This window comes from Miscanthus floridulus, chromosome 6 (assembly GCF_019320115.1).
Source record: "Miscanthus floridulus cultivar M001 chromosome 6, ASM1932011v1, whole genome shotgun sequence".
In the NCBI taxonomy this organism is placed as follows: domain Eukaryota; kingdom Viridiplantae; phylum Streptophyta; class Magnoliopsida; order Poales; family Poaceae; genus Miscanthus; species Miscanthus floridulus.
Window position 1 is genome coordinate 44565565 of NC_089585.1, and position 20019 is coordinate 44585583.

Below are 20019 nucleotides of genomic sequence, written 5' to 3' on the forward strand. Positions count from 1 at the left end.
ATGGCTGCGCCGCCACAGTCATGCTGTTCCCCTCGCTCGCCTTCCTTCCGCACGCCGCCCTGCCATGGCTGCACCGCCCCGCTCGCTGCCAGCCGGCTCCGGCCACCCAATCCCCGCTCCACCGTGCGCCTGGAGCTCGCCTTGCCGGACCGACGCTCTTGGTGCAAAGGTGAGGTGACCTGCCCACTTACCAGCGAGCCCACTTGTCAATCATCCCTGTCAGCATCAAAGTCTATCTCAGGGCATCAGCTTGGCAAAACCACCAGTACGGGGTTATTTGAACGGATTGAGGTCTTTTAGACAGGGGGAAGACGGTCTCTCAGAGTTTGCCTCAACGGTCATCACCCCTCCGCCCCGTCCGCTCCACGCCGCCACCGCTCTCCTCCTCGCGGCGCAAACCGCACCTCCACAGGAAACCCCAAGCAGCGGCCGTCCCTTCCGCGGCTGCGTCTCCCTCTGCTCTCCGATTCTAGCGGATTCCATGGCCAGAGACGACGTCGGCGCGCTGGTGCCGGCGCCCGCGCCCGCGCCCGCACCCGCGCCCGCGCCCACTCCGGGCCAGGCTACCTGCCCGCGTGGCGCCGCGCGTACGATCGCCTCGTGAAAGATGCTGCGCCAGGCGTACGCGCAGGCCGAGGAGCTCTCCGTCGAGCGCGAGCACCTCATCACCGAGCTCCAGTTCCTGCAGAGCGGCATCCGCGAGCGCGAGGAGATCTCCCAGGCCCGCCTCCAGCAGGTACGAACGATTCGGGTCCCGGACTCCCGGTCTACGGGTTGTTTCTCTTTGCGATTGGATTCGGGGAAGGCCAGCTCTCCGCCGCCGCTGACGGGCGCTAGGTTTTTTTTTCTTTGCGCCATCTCTACTTCCAGATCTGTAAGCACGAGGAGCTCCGCAAGAGAGTCGTTGAGGCTGAGACGGCGGCGCGTATTGGTGGCAAGGAGCTTCAGATTCACTGCTACCAGAAGCTCGCAGGTAAGGAAGGAGAGGAACCAAGTTCCTTGGCCCCAGCTTCGACTGTTTCTCTTTGGGTTTCATCGTTATCTTGATACTGGTTTGCGTTTAAAATACTTCTTGCGTTGTATAATGAAACCAAACATTACCTTCGCTTCGCGGGTTCTAGTTCATATTCGTTCTTTATGATTGGAGCTCTTTTGTAGTGACAGTTCATTCCTTTCTGTGCTTGATTGCACTCTCTCGATTACTGAAGTTAGTTTGTCCTCTTTAGGTATATAGTACATATCTGTGCCAATTTCATTATGCTTTCTTATGGCCTTTCGTGGGCACCTGCCCTTCCTGGAGAAAATTGTAATTATAGGACACCAAACAATGCGCTTCGTAATTATAGGACTTCAATCGTCAACTTCGTTAAAATAACCCTTGAAACGTTGACTTCTTATTTTAGATGACATTTGGCGTATTTCTTCACTTTGTTAATCAAAATACATGTATTTTGTCCCTCTTGTGACCCTTTTGCCCTACTCGGATACTCCTCACTCGTTTCCTTAGCTCCATCCCTCGCCGCACCGGCGCTTTGCTGGCCAAGTTTACAGACTGAAAGCAAATACGATAGATCGCAAGTGAAACACCAAGCACAGCTACGAGGAATTGTTTACCTCTTTCACCTCGGCCTCCGTGATATGGCCATCTGCGTTCTTATCCACCCTGATTAAAATGATAATATATACATATAGAAAAAAAAACGAAGACACATTAATAAAACTGAACAACTGATGTGTTCATGCGAGAACTGCAGCAGGCGATGCGAGGAGGTCCGGCGCATCGCGGGCGAGCACGACCGCGACGGCGCCGCGGACGACGACGGGGTCGGGTCCGGGTGGGGGAGGGGCGGAGCCACCGCCGTCGGCTCGACACTCCGCAGCACAATGTTGTCGTCCTGGAGGAGGTCCAGCGTGACCTCGACCAGCTCCTCCCCGTCGTCGGAGCTCCGATCGGAGCCGCACGGCGAGGGATGGAGAAGCCGTCGTGCGTGCTGGTGTCGGAGGCCGTGAGCGTCTTGCAGAACATGTGCGGCGTCCGTGCGAGCGGCTTCATGGCGGCCCCGTCCTCGCCGTGGCGACCCGCATCATCCTCCTCCTCCACGGTGTTGAGGTCAATGCCCGCCATGGCCCCAGTCGACCGCAGCAGCTGGCTCCATGGAAGGAGCAGACGACGGTAGCAAAACTCCGGTGCGGCGAGGGATGGAGCTGAGGAAGCGAGTGAGGAGTATTCGAGTAGGGCAGAAGGGTTACAAGAGGGCCAAAATACATGTATTTTGATTAACAAAGTGAAGAAATACATCAAATGTCATTAAAATAAGAAGCCAACGTTTCAAGAGTCATTTTAACGAAGTCGACGATTGGAGTCCTATAATTGTGAAGCACGTTGTTTGGTGTCCTATAATTGCAATTTTCTCCCCTTCCTGAGCCTACTTTTGCTGCTACTATAAGAATAAGACATCTCTATTTGTTTCTGCTGTGCATTGTGTAGCTTAGAGTTGTCTCTTAACTTCTTAAGATTACATTGGTGTAAAACAGTCACCACACTAGAAGTTGACACCTTGTATGGTAGCTATATCTCCACGTTGCAGTTTGCGATTCCAACTGTTGTTGACTATGCCATGTGCATTATTTTATTTACTTTTGGATCTTACAGCAGCCTAGACTTGTACAACAAACTAGTTTCTTTATCAAGAACTTGAATGTTGGTTATTTTTCCCTCCTAATTGGGCTTTACAGTTGCGTCTCCAGTTGGATTTGTGCAGTATTTTCCATATGGTTTACAGCTGTTTAAAAGACAAAGTATATGTTGGGCACCTTGTATATTCAGTTGTTCACCGCATCTCCATGTTGCATTTTGAGATTCCACACCGCATCTCCATGTTGCATTTTGAGATTCCAACTTATTATTTTGGAAGTTAAAGTCAAACCTTCCCTTGTGTGCTCAAACCAGAACTTGCTGAGGATGATTTGGAGGACTTCAAAAGTTGTATTTCTAATTTGGCTGCTGAAAATACTGAGCTAAAGGTAATTACAAATACATGAGTTTAGTTTGCCTGGACCATTGTGGATTTCATATTGTCCATCTCACCGATTTTTTACCTTCTCTCATAATGCCAGGAAAAACTGAAGAAGTTTGAAAGTCAGGTGGAGATTTGTACCGACAATTCAGATTACCAGAAAAGTGGGAAAGATATTAGGGAAGAGATAAGGAAACTAAAGAAAGCTTACAAGATCCTGAGATCAGAGAAGGACAAGGAAATTTCAGCATTACAAGCGGAAAAGAATTTTGTGTGTAACCAGCTTAAGACAATGGAAGAAGATTACAGTGGGACCATTAAGAGCAAGAACATAGAGGTAAAGCAAGCACAAAAGCTTCTGCAGTAGATGAGCTGCAAGTGGCAGCCCAAAAGAAGGATGATGAAATCGTTAGACTACAAGTTGAGGTGACAAATGCCAAAGAGAGGATGTCAATTCTTGAGGATGAGCTGCAAAAAATGCGCTCTTTGGTGAAGGATAAAGATCTTGAAACTGATAAAAATGAAGATGATCAATCAGACACTAGTAAGATGTCAAAGAAGGATATTAATAAGGCAAATAGAAAATCTAAGTCTACAAGAACTTCCCAGGTCACACCTGATATATCAAACTTCCCAGGTCACACCTGATAGGCGAGAAGTGAAGACTACAAGAACACATGCGTCTGAGACTAATCAGAAACGCAAGCTTAGCTCCTTCAAGTCCTCCCTGTCGTGGGTAAGTATTCCGTTTACTGGTATATAGTAGGCTCATATTGCACCGCCAACACATGATCTATGACTATCAATTAGCAACACTTTTCTTTTGTTATTCATGTATGGTCAATGACAATGTTGTTTTATTAAGTGAACTTGATCTGTTTTTCTAATGTGCATAAACAAATAGACTAATTGTTTTAGCTGACCTAGAGTTCATCCAGCGGCGGATCTAGGAAATATTTCAGGGGGGCTGAACAACACTGCTGCTCGATCTTAAGTCTTAGCCCTCCTACACTATAGAACTTTGCTTAAAAATTTATGGGGGCTCTACAGGGAGTTCCACTGTTCCGGTATGGGTAGGGGGGGCTTGAGCCCCCCTGCTCTACCGTTGGATCCGCCCCTGAGTTCATCTAAAAGACTCTGGTAGGCTATATGTATGAGTTGTGTCTTGCTGTAAATATGGACTGGTAATAATTTGAGAAATTAGGTTTGGTTTGTATGATTTCAAAAATATGTCTCCTTCAGAAGCGTCCTTTCTGGAAGTGCTAAAATGAACTGGAGTGTGGAACTGTGGATTAATCAACCTGTCAACCTGTTCTACAATTATAGCCTGCAAATAGTAAATATGTACCTCTGTGTGCTTGTAAGTCTTAACTTAATCTCCTAATTCTTGGCAGGCTTCATGAGTTGCGTCTTTCTGTAAATATGAACAAAGAATAAGGTTGATGGAATTTAGTTGATTATTAAATGATTTGTAAGTGCTCATAATGGGACCACATTCACTTGCAAGAGATTAGTAAGAACCTAGCAGGATATGTTTCTTCGTTCTTGATTTATAGCTTTAACTTGCAAACATGCTGGCAGCCTTCTTGCTGATATGATTTTTATATTTACAGAAACATAGTGTGATGGGTAAAATATTATATTTTATATGATTTCTACAATGTCCTAATTCTTGGTAGGCCGCATGAGTTGCATCCTGCTGTAAATATGGACAAACAATGAAGTTGATGAAATTTAGGTGAGCGCTATGTGAGTTCTAGGTGCTCATAAAGGACCATCATAAAGGACCATCACACATTTAGGGTCGGTTGAAGCATGGTGCATGGATACAATAGAATATGTTAGTTGTGTTTCATCATCCGTACCGATTAGTTTGTTAGTGATCTTGTTTGTGTGCATAGACAATGCTGCATAACAATGACGTGTGATCCTCTAATATTTTTTTATCCATAAATTTTAATGCCTAATCCTTGGTGTTCTGCATGAATTGCATTCAATCTAAATGTGCACAGATAACAAACTGATGGAAAATATGTGTATTGTTCTCTTAGTTTGATCCTTATTGCAATGTCCTAATTCTTGGTGGTCCGCATGAGTTGCAGCCTGCTGTATATATGGACAAACAATAAATGTGATGGAACTTAGGTGAGCATCATGTGAGAGTCGTAGATGCTCATAAAGGACCATCGCACATACACTATGATGGATAAGTCTCATGTGTGGCTGGTCTTTGTGGGGCTATGATGCTCACATGGTCATGGTCCTTGTGGCTGTTTTTTCTGTTTTTAGGACAGCATCTTAGACTAGAGGACAACATCTTAGAGGACAGCATCTTAGACTAGAGGACAGCATCTTAGCTAGGACAGCATATTAGCATCTTAGACTAGCATCTTGGCATATGCTTGGCTGGCTAGCAGCCTATAAATATGTAACCCCAACCCCTTAGGTTGATATGGCATTTGTGTGAGCTTGTGTGAGAAATAGACAAGAAAATTGCTCTAACTCCTAGTGTCATCCTCTCTCGATGAGAGTAAGAATTCTCCTACTATCAAGAGTGAGAATTCAGCAACTAACAACTGGTATCAGAGCCGTATTATCCTGTAGCCTGAGCATCTCTTGCTCATCTTCTCTCCCAGCCCCACAACAGCCCCAGCTGTTGGCAGCAGCAGCTCCTCCGGCCGCTCCTGTTCACTCCTCTCCCAGCTCGTCTGAAGCAGCCCTCTCCCCACGCAGCAGCCCCTCGGTAGCGCGTCATGTCCGCAGGGCAGTCTCAGCGCTCGGTCGCCTCGAGCACGCGGCGTCGGCAGGAGGCCGAACTTGCCGCGGCAGAGGAACGCGAGCGAGCGGCGACAGAGACCGCTGCGGCGGCGGCAAGGGCGTCGAGGCTAGCAGCGGCGGAGCTGGCAGCAGCCAGAGCGGAGGCGGAAGCAGCGGCGGCGGCGAATGCAGCGCGTGCGGCGGCGGCGGAGGTCGAGGCTCTGCGCGGCAGCATCGGCAGCTCCATTTCCGCTGACGACATCGCCGACGCGGACCTCGAGCTGCTAGAGAGGAAGGCAGCGCGAGCGCGGGCGGCGCAGTGGACAGCCGCGCACGTCCACGAGCGTGGCGGCAGCCCAGACAGGCGTGGACGCGCTGGCGGCCAGCTCCTGGAGGAGGCGCGCACGGCGGTGGCGCTCCTGGGGCAGCCGCGCACGCCCACGAGCGCGGCGGCAGCCCAGACAGGCGCGGACGCGCCGGTGGCGCTCCTGAAGGAGGCGCGCACGGCAACGGTGGCGGACGGGTCGATGGAGAGCGCGGCCTTCACAGGCAGCGTGGCTCTCTCCCCGAATCGGTACCGACGGGTCGATGGAGAGCGCGGCCTTCACAGACAGCATGGCTCTCTCTCCCCGGATCGGTACCGTGGTTACCACGGGCTCTAGGCTGTTGTTAGGGACGTCGGTCCCGGCGGTGGATGGCCTACTCTCACCAAGACCAACTACGTCGAGTGGGCTGCGGTGATGAGGGTAAAACTCCAGGTGCGGCACATGTGGGAGGCAGTCCGGTACGGCGACGTCGACTACGACCTAGATCGACGGGCGCTGGATGCTCTCATCGCTGCAGTCCCGCCCGAGATGCAGTTCTCGCTTACCAGCAAGCGGACTGCCAAGGAGGCTTGGGACGTCATCGCTGCGGCACGCATCGACAGCGACTGCGCCCGCAAGTCCACACTGCAGGCACTTCGCAAGGAGTGGGAGAACCTGGCCTTCAAGCCAGGTGAGGACGTTGATGACTTTGCTCTCCGTCTCAACACTCTGTTGCAGAAGATGGTGCAGTTCGGTGACGACACTTACGGCGAGGAGAGAGCTGTCGAAAAGCTCTTCCGCTGCGTCCCCGAGAAGTACAAGCAGATGGCTCGTTCGATCGAGTCTCTGCTAGATCTCTCCACGATGTCGATCGAGGAGGCGATAGGTCGCCTCAAGGTCGTCGACAGCGATGAGCCACAGTCCCTCTCGGGGCCCATCACCACTGGCAGGAAGCTTCTTCTCACTCGGGAGCAGTGGCTTGCCAGCCAAGGTGACCGGAGGAAGGGGGAGCCTTCTTCCGCGACAGGCGGCCGCAAGCGTGGCAAGCCACGCAAGGCGCGCAGAGACGCCCAGGCCGGGGCGCGAGGACGTGCCGAGGGTGATGCCCGCGGAGGCGCCCAGGGCGGCGCCGCCGGCAGGCACAAGCCGCCACGAGACGACGCCTGCCGCAACTGCGGCCAGCTTGGCCATTGGGCCAAGGACTGTCGACAGCCACGACGCGGCCAGGCCCACGTCGCACAGGCGGAGGAGGAGCCGGCTTTGTTCATGGCACATGCCAGCATCGAGCTACCTCCAGCGACACCGGCCGCAGCGGCTCTCCTCCACCTTGACGAGCCAAAAGCACACGCCCTCCTCGGCGACAGCTCCGGCAACGACAAGACTGACGGGTGGTGCCTCGACACCGGCGCCACCCATCACATGACCGGTCGACGGGAGTTCTTCACCGAGCTTGACTTTAGCGTCCGAGGCTCCGTCAAGTTTGGGGATGCCTCCGGCGTGGAGATCAAGGGCGTCGGCTCCATCATCTTCACCGCCGTGTCTGGTGAGCACAGGCTGCTCACCGGAGTCTACTACATCTCCGCGTTGAGGAACTCCATCATCAGCTTGGGACAGCTGGATGAGAACGGTTCGCGCGTGGTGGTTGAGGACGGAGTCATGAGGATTTGGGATCGTCGTCGTTGCCTTCTTGCCAAGGTATCCAGAAGCGCAAATCGACTCTACGTCCTTAACGTGCAGGTGGCACAACCCCTCTGTCTCGCTGCTCGTCGGGACGACGAGGCGTGGCAATGGCACGAGCGTTTTGGGCACCTTCACTTTGAGGCCCTGAAGCGGCTCAGTGCCACGGAGATGGTGCGAGGCCTGCCATGCCTCGACCATGTGGAGCAGCTCTGCGACGTCTGCGTGTTGACGAAGCAGAGGCGACTCCCTTTTCCCCGGCGGGCGAGCTTTCGAGCCAAGGAGAGGCTCGAGCTCGTGCACGGGGACTTGTGTGGCCCGGTGACACCGGCCACACCGGGAGGACGACGCTACTTCCTGCTGCTCGTCGACGACCCCTCCCGCTACATGTGGGTGATGGTCCTCGGCAGCAAGGGAGAGGCTGCGGACGCCATCAGACGCGCGCAGGCTGCTGCGGAGGCGGAGTGCGGCCGCAAGCTGCGCGTGCTGCGCACCGACAACGGCGGCGAATTTACGGCGGCTGAATTCGCGTCGTACTGCGCTGACGAGGGCATTCAGCGCCACTACTTCGCGCCGTACAGCCCGCAGCAGAACGGCGTCGTCAAGCGGCGCAACCAGACGGTTGTGGGGATGGCTCGGGCCCTCCTCAAGCAGAGGGGGATGCCGACTGTCTTCTGGGGAGAGGCGGTGGTGACGGCCGTCTACATCCTCAACCGCTCGCCTACCAAGGCGCTCGACGGCAGGACGCCGTACGAGACTTGGCATGGGCGCAAGCCGGCGGTCTCCCACTTGCGGGTCTTCGGCTGCCTCGCGTTCGCCAAGGAGCTTGGCCACATCAGCAAGCTCGACGATAGGAGCACTCCGGGAGTGTTCATCGACTACACGGAGGGCTCGAAGGCCTACCGCATCCTCGACCCGAAGACACAGCGTGTGCGCACGGCGCGCGACGTTGTGTTCGACGAAGGGCGAGGATGGGCGTGGGACAAGGCAGTGGACGACGGCTCGGCTCCGACGTACAACGACTTCACTGTCGAGTACGTCCACTTCGAGGGAGCTGGGGGAGTAGGCAGTTCTTCTTCGGCGAGCGCGTCTACCCCAGTCTCCGAGCCTCCACCGACCCCGGCACCTGCTACTCCGACAACACCACGCTCTCCAGCCAGGACCTCGGCTGCGATGAGCTCTTCGCCGGCTCCACCACAGCCGGCAACGCCACGCACTCCAGCACCGACAGGCACCACTCCGGGCACGTCTACTCCACCACTAGCTCGTGTCGAGCACGGCCCGGTTGAGCTCGCTACTCCGCTCTCTCACGACGAGGAGCGCGTCGACGCGTACCACGACGGCGAGCCGTTGCGGTACCGTACGGTGGAGAACCTTCTCGGCGACCAGCCGGTGCCGGGACCGGTGCCTCACGACCTGGAGGCGCAGTTGCACCTTGCGTGTGACGACGGCGAGCCTCGGTCGTTTGCAGAGGCCGAGAGACACGCGGCATGGCGCGCCGCGATGCAGTTGGAGATGGATGCGGTTGAGAAGAACCGCACCTAGGAGCTTGCTGACCTTCCTCGTGGTCACCGCGCGATCACCCTTAAGTGGGTGTACAAGTTGAAGAGGGATGAAGCCGGCGCCATCGTCAAGCACAAGGCTCGCTTGGTGGCACGAGGTTTCGTGCAGCAGGAGGGGGTCGACTTCGACGACGCCTTTGCTCCCGTGGCACGGATGGAGTCCAGAGCACGTAGACCTCCTCCTTGCGCTAGCTGCCCAGGAGGGCTGGCGTGTTCATCACATGGACGTCAAGTCGGCGTTCCTTAACGGCGACTTGAAGGAGGAGGTCTACGTGCACCAGCCGCCGGGATTTGCGATCCCCGGCAAGGAGGGCAAGGTGCTCCGCCTGCGCAAGGCCCTCTATGGCTTGCGGCAGGCACCGAGGGCGTGGAATGCCAAGCTGGATTCCACGCTAAAGGGGATGGGCTTCGAGCAAAGCCCGCACGAGGCGGCCATCTACCGACGGGGCAATGGAGGTAATGCCCTGCTGGTGGGTGTCTACGTCGACGACTTGGTGATCACCGGCACCAAGGATGCGGAGGTGGCGGCATTCAAGGAAGAGATGAAGGCCACCTTCCAGATGAGTGACCTGGGGCCTCTCTCCTTCTACCTAGGAATCGAGGTACACCAGGATGACTCTGGGATCACGCTTCGACAGACCGCCTACGTCAAGCGCGTCGTTGAGCTAGCTGGGCTCATCGACTGCAACCCAGCTCTCACTCCGATGGAGGAGAGGCTGAAGCTGAGCCGCGACAGCACGACGGAGGAGGTGGACGCTACGCAGTACCGACGTCTTGTGGGGAGCCTTCGCTACCTCGCCCACACACGGCCGGACTTGGCATTCTCCGTCGGCTACGTTAGTCGGTTCATGCAGCGACCGACGACGGAGCACCAGCAGGCTGTGAAGAGGATCATCCGCTACGTTGCGGGGACTCTCGATCACGGCCTCTACTACCCGAGGTGCCCTGGGGCGGCACACTTCGTTGGGTACAGCGACAGCGACCACGCCGGCGACATCGACACCAGCAAGAGCACGAGCGGGATCCTCTTCTTCCTCGGCAAGTGCCTCGTTAGCTGGCAGTCGGTCAAGCAGCAGGTGGTGGCCCTGTCCAGCTGCGAGGCCGAGTACATAGCGGCCTCCACCGCTTCGACTCAGGCGCTCTGGCTCGCTCGACTGCTTGGTGATCTCCTCGGCAGAGACACTAGAGCGGTGGAGCTCAGGGTGGACAGCAAGTCCGCTCTGGCCCTGGCAAAGAACCCCGTGTTCCACGAACGCAGCAAGCACATCCGGGTGAGGTATCACTTCATCCGAGGCTGTTTGGAGGAAGGGAGCATCAAGGCGAGCTACATCAACACCAAGGACCAGCTTGCGGACCTGCTCACCAAGCCCCTTGGGAGGATCAAGTTCCTTGAGCTCTGCTCCAGGACCGGGATGGTTCAACTCTCCCACAAGACGACGCACAAGACTTAGGGGGAGAATGATGGATAAGTCTCATGTGTGGCTGGTCTTTGTGGGTCTATGATGCTCACATGGTCATGGTCCTTGTGGCTGTTTTTTCTGTTTTTAGGACATCATCTTAGACTAGAGGACAGCATCTTAGAGGACAGCATCTTAGACTAGAGGACAACATCTTAGCTAGGACAACATATTAGCATCTTAGACTAGCATCTTGGCATATGCTTGGTTGGCTAGCAGCCTATAAATATGTAACCTCAACCCCTCAGGTTGGTATGGCATTTGTGTGAGTTTGTGTGAGAAATAGACAAGGAAATTGCCCCAACTCCTAGTGTCATTCTCTCTCGATGAGAGTAAGAATTCTCCTACTACCAAGAGTGAGAATTCAGCGACTAACACACTAGAAGTAAGGATATGGTAGAACATGAGGGTTGGGTTTCACCACCTAAAATGAGCAAGTGGCTGTTTGGTAGATTATGCTCATGGAAAATATTATAATAACAAAAAGCAGATCTACTGATACTATTTCCTTGAAATTTTCAATGCCCTATTTCTTTGTTCACCTGGATCAAGCACATGTTGCTGTAAACTTGGACAGAAATAAGTTGATCGAAACTAGGTAGCGCTCTCTTAATTCTGATTGGTGATGAAGGATCTGCGAAATAGTTTGTTGGTTTTCTGATTTATATTGCTTTGCATTGAACTGAACTAGAGTTAGTATTTTAGATCTATTATGAACATGTGCAGTCCCTTGCTGGATGGTCTTTGTGCTCTTTAACAAAGAGCTACTGCCTCCATTCCAAATTATAAGACGTTTTGGCTTTTCTAGATGCATAGCTTTTGCTATGCACTTAGATATACGCAATGTCTAGATACATAGTAAAAACAATGCATCTAAAAAAGCCAAAACGTCTTATAATTTGGAACAGAATATACTCTATCGATTCCAAATTATAAGACGTTTTAGCTTTTCTAGATACGTAGCTTTTGTTATGCAGTTAGATAGCCTATTTGATGCTTAGAGAGTAAGAGTCTTAACTTCTGCCACTTGCGACTGAATTTTGTTGGAGCTTTGCTGTTGACATGATAGAGATGTACTTTTCAGGGGTTTCACTCTCGTAAAAGCCTGGAACTTACTGAAGAAAGTACACCGTCGAGCACAGCCAAACGATGGCTTCGTCAAGGCTCTCCTGGCCCTTGATAAGAGGCTGCATGTTAAGGTATCTATGGACTCACAAGCGTCCAGAAATGAAGGTGTGCCCAATCTGCAGCAAGAATGTTGGTCTAAGTACGAGTTCACTCAAGCTGCACCTGCAGAAGGTACACAAACGGCTCTCTGCAGGCAGTGTTGACAGCGCCATGACCATGGAGAACCAGAAATTGATCGAGTCACTCTGGATCAGCCGAGGCGGAAGCCTGAGCCCGTCTCAGAAGCTGACCAAGGTCCACCAATGAGCTGAGCTTCTGATCTTTTTTTTCCTGTACTATAGTTGAGGCAATGTACTTGGCTCACACTGTCGTAACTTGTGAAGGCAGAATGCCAATCTGACTTAGATTATGTTTACACAAGGATTACAAATATATAGAGCCTTAGCCTGGGAAGGCTAGAGGCTAAGCCCACATAGGGTGGCGCATAGCAGAGTAATTAGGCTAACACAATAACTAAGGAGACACTATGGTAATCTAACACCCCATGCAGTCGGAACGTCGCTAGAGCGGACATTCATACTGGAACGAAATTCTTGAAACACAGAAGGAAGACCCTTGGTGAAGACATCAACGAACTGGAAGGTGGTGGGCACATGAAGCACACGGACAGCACCAATGGCAACGTGTTCTCGGACGAAATGGAGGTCGATTTCCACATGCTTGGTGCGCTGATGTTGTACAGGGTTGGTGGAGAGGTAGATGGCGCTGACGTTGTCGCAGTAGACAATGCAGGCGGAGTTGAGTGTAAGGATGGCAACGGGGAATTCCCCGTCGGGGAATAAGCCACCATCCCCGTCCCCGCGGGGGGGAATTTTCCCCATCCCCGTCCCCACGAACAACCACGGGGAGCCTTTTTCCACCATCCCCGATCCCCGGCGGGGATTTTGTCCCCGCGGGGATCCCCGTCCCCGCATACAGCAACACACACATGCATAAATCTTGCAACGTTCACAGATTCACACTTGCATAAATCTAGCAGCAAAGGTTCATAGATTCATAAAAGATCACATATTTATAAATTCTGGGATACTCATTAGTCTAATCAATCTAGCAACATAGTTCTAGCAACACACAGACGCATCTTGAATCAATATGAAATGAGATCGTTTCGTTTTACAACTCATAGCCTTCTTCGCGGGGCGGGTCGACGGGGATCGGGGTCGGGGATCAGCGAACCATCCCCGTCCCCGCCATCCCCTACGGGGACCACTTTTCTACTAAATCCATCCCCGTGGGGATAAATTTTCCTTCATCCCCATCCCCTAATGGAAGAATTCCCCGCGGGGAATCGGGGATCGGGTCCCCGTTGCCATCTTTAGTTGAGTGGGTGGTGTAGTTCCTGGAGAAGCTGCCGCAACCAGGAAGCTTCAGCGACGTCGTTGGCGACAGCACGGTACTCTGCCTTAGCGCTAGAGCGAGAGACAGTGGGCTGTCGTTTAGAAGACCAGGAGACAAGGCTGCCACCTAGGAATACAGCATAACCAGAGGTGGATCGGCGAGTGTCCGGGCAGCCAACCCAGTCAGCATCAGTGTAGACGACGAGCTGTGTCGGAGAAGTCTGAGGAATAATGAGACCATGATCAAGAGTACCCTGGCAGCAACAAAGTGAACCTCCCGAGGATCGTGCATGTGAAGGCAAACTTGCTGGACGGCATAAGCAATGTTGGGCCGGGTGAAGGTCAAGTACTGAAGAGCTCCCACAAGGCTACGGTAGGCTGTGGGATCAGCAACAGGAGGGCCATCATCAACAGAAGCCTTGGCGCAGGTATCAACAGGGGTGGAGCATGGTTTTGCAGTCACTCATGCCATGGCGAGCCAGGATGTCCAGAGCATATTGGTGCTGGGAGAGAAATAAAGTGTCAACCCGTCGTTGGACTGCCATGCCAAGGAAGTGGTGAAGTGGGCCAAGATCCTTCATGGCGAATTCCTTCATCGGAGCATCAATGACCCGGCGAAGGAGCTGCTGGGAGGAGGCAGTGAGCACAATGTCGTCCACATAGAGCAGCAAATAAATGGTCTCGGTACCGCGACGGTAAACAAAGAGATGTATCTGATCTTGCATCAGTGAAACCCAGGGAGAGCAGGAATGAAGCAAAACGGCTGTACCATGCACGGGGGGCTTGCTTCAAGCCATAGAGAGATTTGTTGAGCCTGCAGACGTGCTGAGGAAGAGCTAAGTTGGCAAACCCTGTTGGTTGAGAGCAGTACACTGTTTCTGAAAGAGTCCCATGGAGAAAAGCATTTTTGACATCTAGTTGATGAATTGGCCAGTCCCAGGAATGAGCCAAAGTAAGGACTGTGCGAACAGTTGTAGGTTTGACAACAGGGCTAAATGTTTCATCATAGTCAATACCGGGACGCTGTGTAAAGCCGCGAAGAACCCTACGAGCCTTGTATCTATCCAGCGAGCCATCAGCGTGAAATTTATGTTTGAAAATCCACTTGCCTGTGACCACTGTAAGGAAAATGGACCCTTGGCCCATTTACTTTGGATTTTGGTGTTTGATGTCCAACACAATCAAATTGGATTAATGAATGTGCAAGTGTTTGTTTTGAAGTTCAGTAGGGTGCAAGACGTAACTTGGACAAAGGCGACATGATGATCCGATGATCAACACCTCAAGCAAGACCTTAGGAGCATAAGAGAAGACTCAAGAGATCAAGTAAAGTCTAAGCATGAAGATTGAGACCAAGCCATACGTAAGATCGCGAAGAAACCAGGTGACCGGACAATGGACCGAACGCTGGACAAGCGACCGGACGCTGGGCAGAGGACTCGGCAGACAGGCGATCGGACGCTGGCGGCAACCGACCGGACGTAGGACAGCAGCGTCCGATCGAGTACAGTAAGGTTCTAGAGCGGCACATCTACGACCGAACGTGTCCGGTGGCAGGAGACCGGACGCTGGCCAGCGTCCGATCAGTATATTGCTGGCTCAACGGTCGGGACTACCGGACGCGTCCGGTCAGGACGATTCAGCGTCCAGTCAGTAGCAATTTCGTGGGAGTTCGATCCCAACGGCTACTTTCTCAGTGGGGCTTATAAATACAACCCTTAACTGGCCATTTGAGTTGAGTGGAGCTGAGGAAACATACCAAGGGTGTTGATACACCATTTTAGTGATCTCCACATGCATAGTGCTTAGTATTTTATTAGGTGATTAGCATAAGTGCTTTGCGAAGTGCTTAGGTTGATTAGACCACCGCTTATGCACTTGCTCTAGGTGTATGCCTAGTGTTTAGTGAGGTTAGCATACCTCTTACCACCCCATGCTTGCGAGCACAAGTGTTGTACATCGGAGGGGCTTGAAGTCTTGCGAGATCACACCAACCGTGTTTGTGGTGTGGCCGCCACCGTGTACCGGAGGGAACAAGGCCCGTGGCGTTTCGGCCGAAAGCTTGATAGTGAAGACGACGGAGAGCTTCCAGGAGAGGCTTGCCGAGAGGCACATCGAAGACCCACTTGCGTGTGGGGAAGGCCCGAGGCTATCCATGGAGTTACCCGACCGGGAGCTTGGCCCTTGCGAGGGATTCCTTGCGAGGGGCTCCAACGAGGACTAGGGGGAAGCTTGCGCGCTTCTCGATACCTCGATAAAAATACCGGAGTCGTCAACGAGAGTTTGCATATCTCTACCTTGCTCTTTAGCTTCCGCATTTACATTAATTGTATTACTCCTTTTTTGGTAGAGATAGCAACACACTAGCAAAATCGTAGTTGCACATTTAGATAGTTTATCTTTTACATAGGTTTTGCTAAGGTTAGAAAAAGAGGTCATAATTTAGAGTTAGAGTTTTAAGTTGCCTAATTCACCCCCCCCCCTCTTAGGCGTCACGGTCCCTTCAATTGGTATCAGAGCTGATTGGCTCAATTTGAACCTTTGGCTTAACCGTCATTGAGTCGACGCTATTTAGAGTGGTTGGGATGGATACCGCTAGGCCTCCGTACTTTGACGGCACTAACTTCCCTTACCCTAACTCCGTGGAAGGAGATGGGTCAAGGAGAAGCATCTTCATCAAGCAAAGGCAAAGCTCTTGCTTGTAGCGAGAAGAAAAAGATGAAGGGCAAGAAAGTTGAGTCAAGCTTAAGCTCAAGCTCCTCAAGTGAAGAAGAAGAAGATGAGGATGATGATGATGATGAACAAGAATCAAGTGATGATGATCAATCTTCCTCCTCCACCTCTGACCTTGATGAAGAATCAATCAAACTTATCAAAAAGGTGGAGAAGATGATCGTAAGGCTCAATGTCAAGGGTGTGCCCATCCAAATTCAAGATCTCATTTTCTTAAATCAAAGAAAAGAGCAAAGAAAGAGAGGATGCTATGGATGCGGCGAGTTGAGGCACTTTGTGGAAGTTTGTCCAAACAAGCCCACACCCAAGACAAAGAAGAAGGTACGCAAGAACCAAGCCCTCATATCAATAAGATCATGGGATGGTTCTTCAAGTGAAGAAGAACCCCATCAAAAGAGGCGAGGCCGCAAGCAATCATCATCAAGCTCTTCTCGTGTGTGCCTTATGGCACGAGGTAACAAAAGCTCTCCTCTAGTGAGAGTGATAGTGATGATGATATGCCTTCTTATCATGAAATTGTGCAAGAAAACCTTAAATTTGCTAAAGTTTGCACTAGTCAATAAAAGAAGCTCAAAAGTTTAAAAGAAAAGCTAGATAGTTCACAAAAAGCATACAAAACCTTGCTTGAACAATATGAGAACTTTGCTAATCTCAATGTTGAACTATCTACTAAAATTGAGAAACTTGAGACTAGTGCAACAACAAATGCATGCACAATCAATGATGAGCAACTTGTAAAGAAAAATGAAAAATTAAAAGAAAAGTTAGCTAGCTCACAAGAAGCATATAATAGTTTGCTTGCTAAAATGGAAACCATGTGCAAACATTGTGATGAGCTAACTAATAAAGTTGCTAATCTTGAAGTCGTTAGCACAACTCCCACCAAGGCATCTAAAAGGAAAAGTTCTATCTTTAATATGTCTAAAAAGGATGCCTCTACTTCTTGCAATGATTTATGTTTAGACTCACTTTTGTGCAACCAAGTTTGTGTTGAGAAAGTTGTTGTAGATACATGCACACAAGAGGTTGCAAAGGAGAATGAGCAACTCAAGTAAGAAGTAGCTCGCCTCACCAAGGACTTGACTCAAGTGAAAGGCAAGGCGAAGCAAACCCAACTTTATCAAGATAACACCATCAAGGGAGTGAAGAAGCTTGATGAAGGACAAACCATGGTTTGTTACGTGTGCCACAAGGAAGGTCACAAGTCCTATGAGTGCAAGGTGAAGAATGGGGGAGGAGCAAAGAAGAAAGAGAAAAAGGAAACAAGCAAGCTCTCCAACACCTACATCAACAAGGTGGATAAAAAGGCCTCCACACCTTATCTCTTGAAGAAGAAGAAAAATGACAAGGTGGTGGCCATCAAGGTAAACAAGCAAGCCAATAATGAGGTCAAACGCTTTTGGGTGCCAAAGGAAATCATTTCCAACATAAAGAGCACTAAGAAGGTTTGGATCCCAAAAGGGAAGTAAGAAGTCTGTCGGACTTTGGAAAATTTAGAGACTTGGCAAAGTATGGGTGCATTTCATGGGGTGCATCATGATGAACAAAGTCATTGCCAAGTAGGTTAGTGAATACTATGGACCCAAATTCCCCTTCCCATGTTAGGTAACTAGATGTCATTACTTTCAATTAAGTATTCATTTCAATTGGCATTGTTTTTCAATTGATATACTCTTAAAGCATCTAGTTATCTTTCATGCCTATGTTTGCATTTACATGCTTAAATCTTTTGTTATGCATTCAATACGTGTACCATATGGTAGGCTTGCTCGGTTTCATTATCAACCCTTGGAGCAAACCTACATGGTTTAAAATAGTTTAAGAGCACGGCACATAGCTTGTTTTACAATTATTTATCTAATATGTACCAAAGTCCAAATTGTAGATAATCTCTCCCAAATATCATCTTTTAAGTGGTATTTTGATACTTAAATCAATGTGCACAAATTTTACAAGTATTCAACACTTGTGTGCATAAATTTAGGGGGCGTTTATTCTACAACTTGGATGCTTTGAGACTAACACTTTCTCAAATGGTATCAATTTTTCAAACCTATCACATGTGTAGTAGTCTCATTGTAAGGAAATTGGAGTCCCTGGGGTTAAGCATCATTCTTTAATTGGCATCATCATGTTGTTTTCATTTCATATTTATATGCTTTCTCCACGCATTATATAGATTAAACTCTCTTGTACAATATATTGCTAAGTATGCATATGCTTTGCTTTCCACCATATGTATGCATATATGTATCCATTTCTCTCTATACTCAAAGGATCACGAAATTTGATCATCCCTTGTGCTACTAATGTCTTCCTTTTCGGTGTTTGATGCCAAAGGGGGAGAATGTAAAGGACTAAAGACAAGCATTCAGTTACAAGTAGTAATGGTCCGAGAAAGGGAGGAAAGTGAATTATGGGTTGGTCTAAGTAGTGGGAAATTTTTTTTAGAAAGCTAGGCTTTAATTCATAATATCACATGGGGACATTTGCAAGGGCAAGACAAGCTTTTAAGTAAAGTTTTAATTGGTATCTATCAATTAGTATCATATAACCTTGCCCTTAGCATTGCATCCTAGCAAGTAGGTAGTTTTTAGCTTCCAAATTCTTATTATTTGCTTGCTTTGGTTGTGTTGGCATCAATCACCAAAAAGGGGGATATTGTAAGGAAAATGGACCCTTGGCCCTTTACTTTGGATTTTGGTGTTTGATGTCCAACACAACCAAATTGGACTAATGAATATGCAAGTGTTTGTTTTGTAGTTTAATAGGGTGCAAGATGTAACTTGGACAAAGGCGACATGATGATCCGATGATCAACACCTCAAGCAAGACCTTAGGAGCACAAGAGAAGACTCAAGAGATCAAGCAAAGTCCAAGCATGAAGATTAGGACCAAGCCGTATGCAAGATCGCGAAGAAACCAGGTGACCGGACAATGGACCAGACGCTGGCGGCAACCGACTAGACGCAGGACAGCAGCGTTCGATCGAGTATAGTAAGGTTCCAGAGTGGCACATCTGCGACCGGACGCGTCCGGTGGCAGGAGACCGGACGCTGGCCAGCGTCCGATTAGTATATTGCCGGCTCAATGGTCGAGACTACCAAACACGTCTGGTCAGGATGATTTAGCGTTCGGTCAGTAGCAGTTTCGCGGGAGTTCGACCCCAACGGCTACTTTCTCAGTGGGGCTTATAAATACAACCCCAACCGGCCATTTGAGTTGAGTGGAGACGTGTACCAGAGGGAATAAGGCCCGCGGTGTTTCGGCCGGAAGCTTGATAGTGAAGACGGCGGGGAGCTTCCAGGAGAGGCTTGCCGAGAGGCACATCGGAGACCCACTTACGTGTGGGGAAGGCCCGAGGCTATCCACGGAGTTACCTGACCAGGAGCTTGGCCCTTGCGAGGGATTCCTTGCGAGGGGCTCCAACGAGGACTAGGGGGAAGCTTGCGCGCTTCTCGATACCTCGGTAAAAATACTGGAGTCATCAACGGGAGTTTGCATATCTCTACCTTGCTCTTTAGCTTCCGCATTTACATTAATTGTATTACTTCTTTTTGCGGTAGAGATAGCAACACACTAGCAAAATCGTAGTTGCACATTTAGATAGTTTATCTTTTGTATAGGTTTTGCTAAGGTTAAAAAAAGATGCCATAATTTAGAGTTAGAGTTTTAAGTTGCCTAATTCACCCCCCCCCCTCTTAGGCGTCACGGTCCCTTCAACCACATTGGCCTTGTCGGGGCGAGGAACAAGGTTCCAAGTGTGATTTTCCATGAGAGCAGCATATTCATCTTCCATGGCACGACGCTAGTGAGGATCAGCAAGGGCGTCGCGGCAAGACTGGGGAATCAGGGACAGAGCCTTTGGCGTGGAGATGGAGGCGCGGCTGTATGTATCTAGACTTCCCACGAGTCATCATGCCATGAGTATTGTCGACCGGTGGGATGGGGACAGCACCAACGGGACGTGGAGGATCAGCTTTGAT

General features: G+C 50.5%; 2 non-coding genes and 1 pseudogene across 2 annotated transcripts; all 3 read left to right on the top strand.

The window, feature by feature from the left end:
- Positions 1–129: 129 nt before the first annotated feature.
- Positions 130–4420, top strand: LOC136460543 (WEB family protein At4g27595, chloroplastic-like; annotated as a pseudogene).
- Positions 4421–4697: 277 nt separating this feature from the next.
- On the top strand, positions 4698–4804 carry LOC136462131 (small nucleolar RNA snoR103). The gene has a single exon (XR_010760650.1). It is a non-coding gene; the product is annotated as a small nucleolar RNA snoR103 (small nucleolar RNA).
- Positions 4805–5104: 300 nt separating this feature from the next.
- Positions 5105–5213, top strand: LOC136462130 (small nucleolar RNA snoR103). Its single transcript, XR_010760649.1, has one exon. It is a non-coding gene; the product is annotated as a small nucleolar RNA snoR103 (small nucleolar RNA).
- The last annotated feature ends 14806 nt before the right edge of the window (positions 5214–20019 follow it).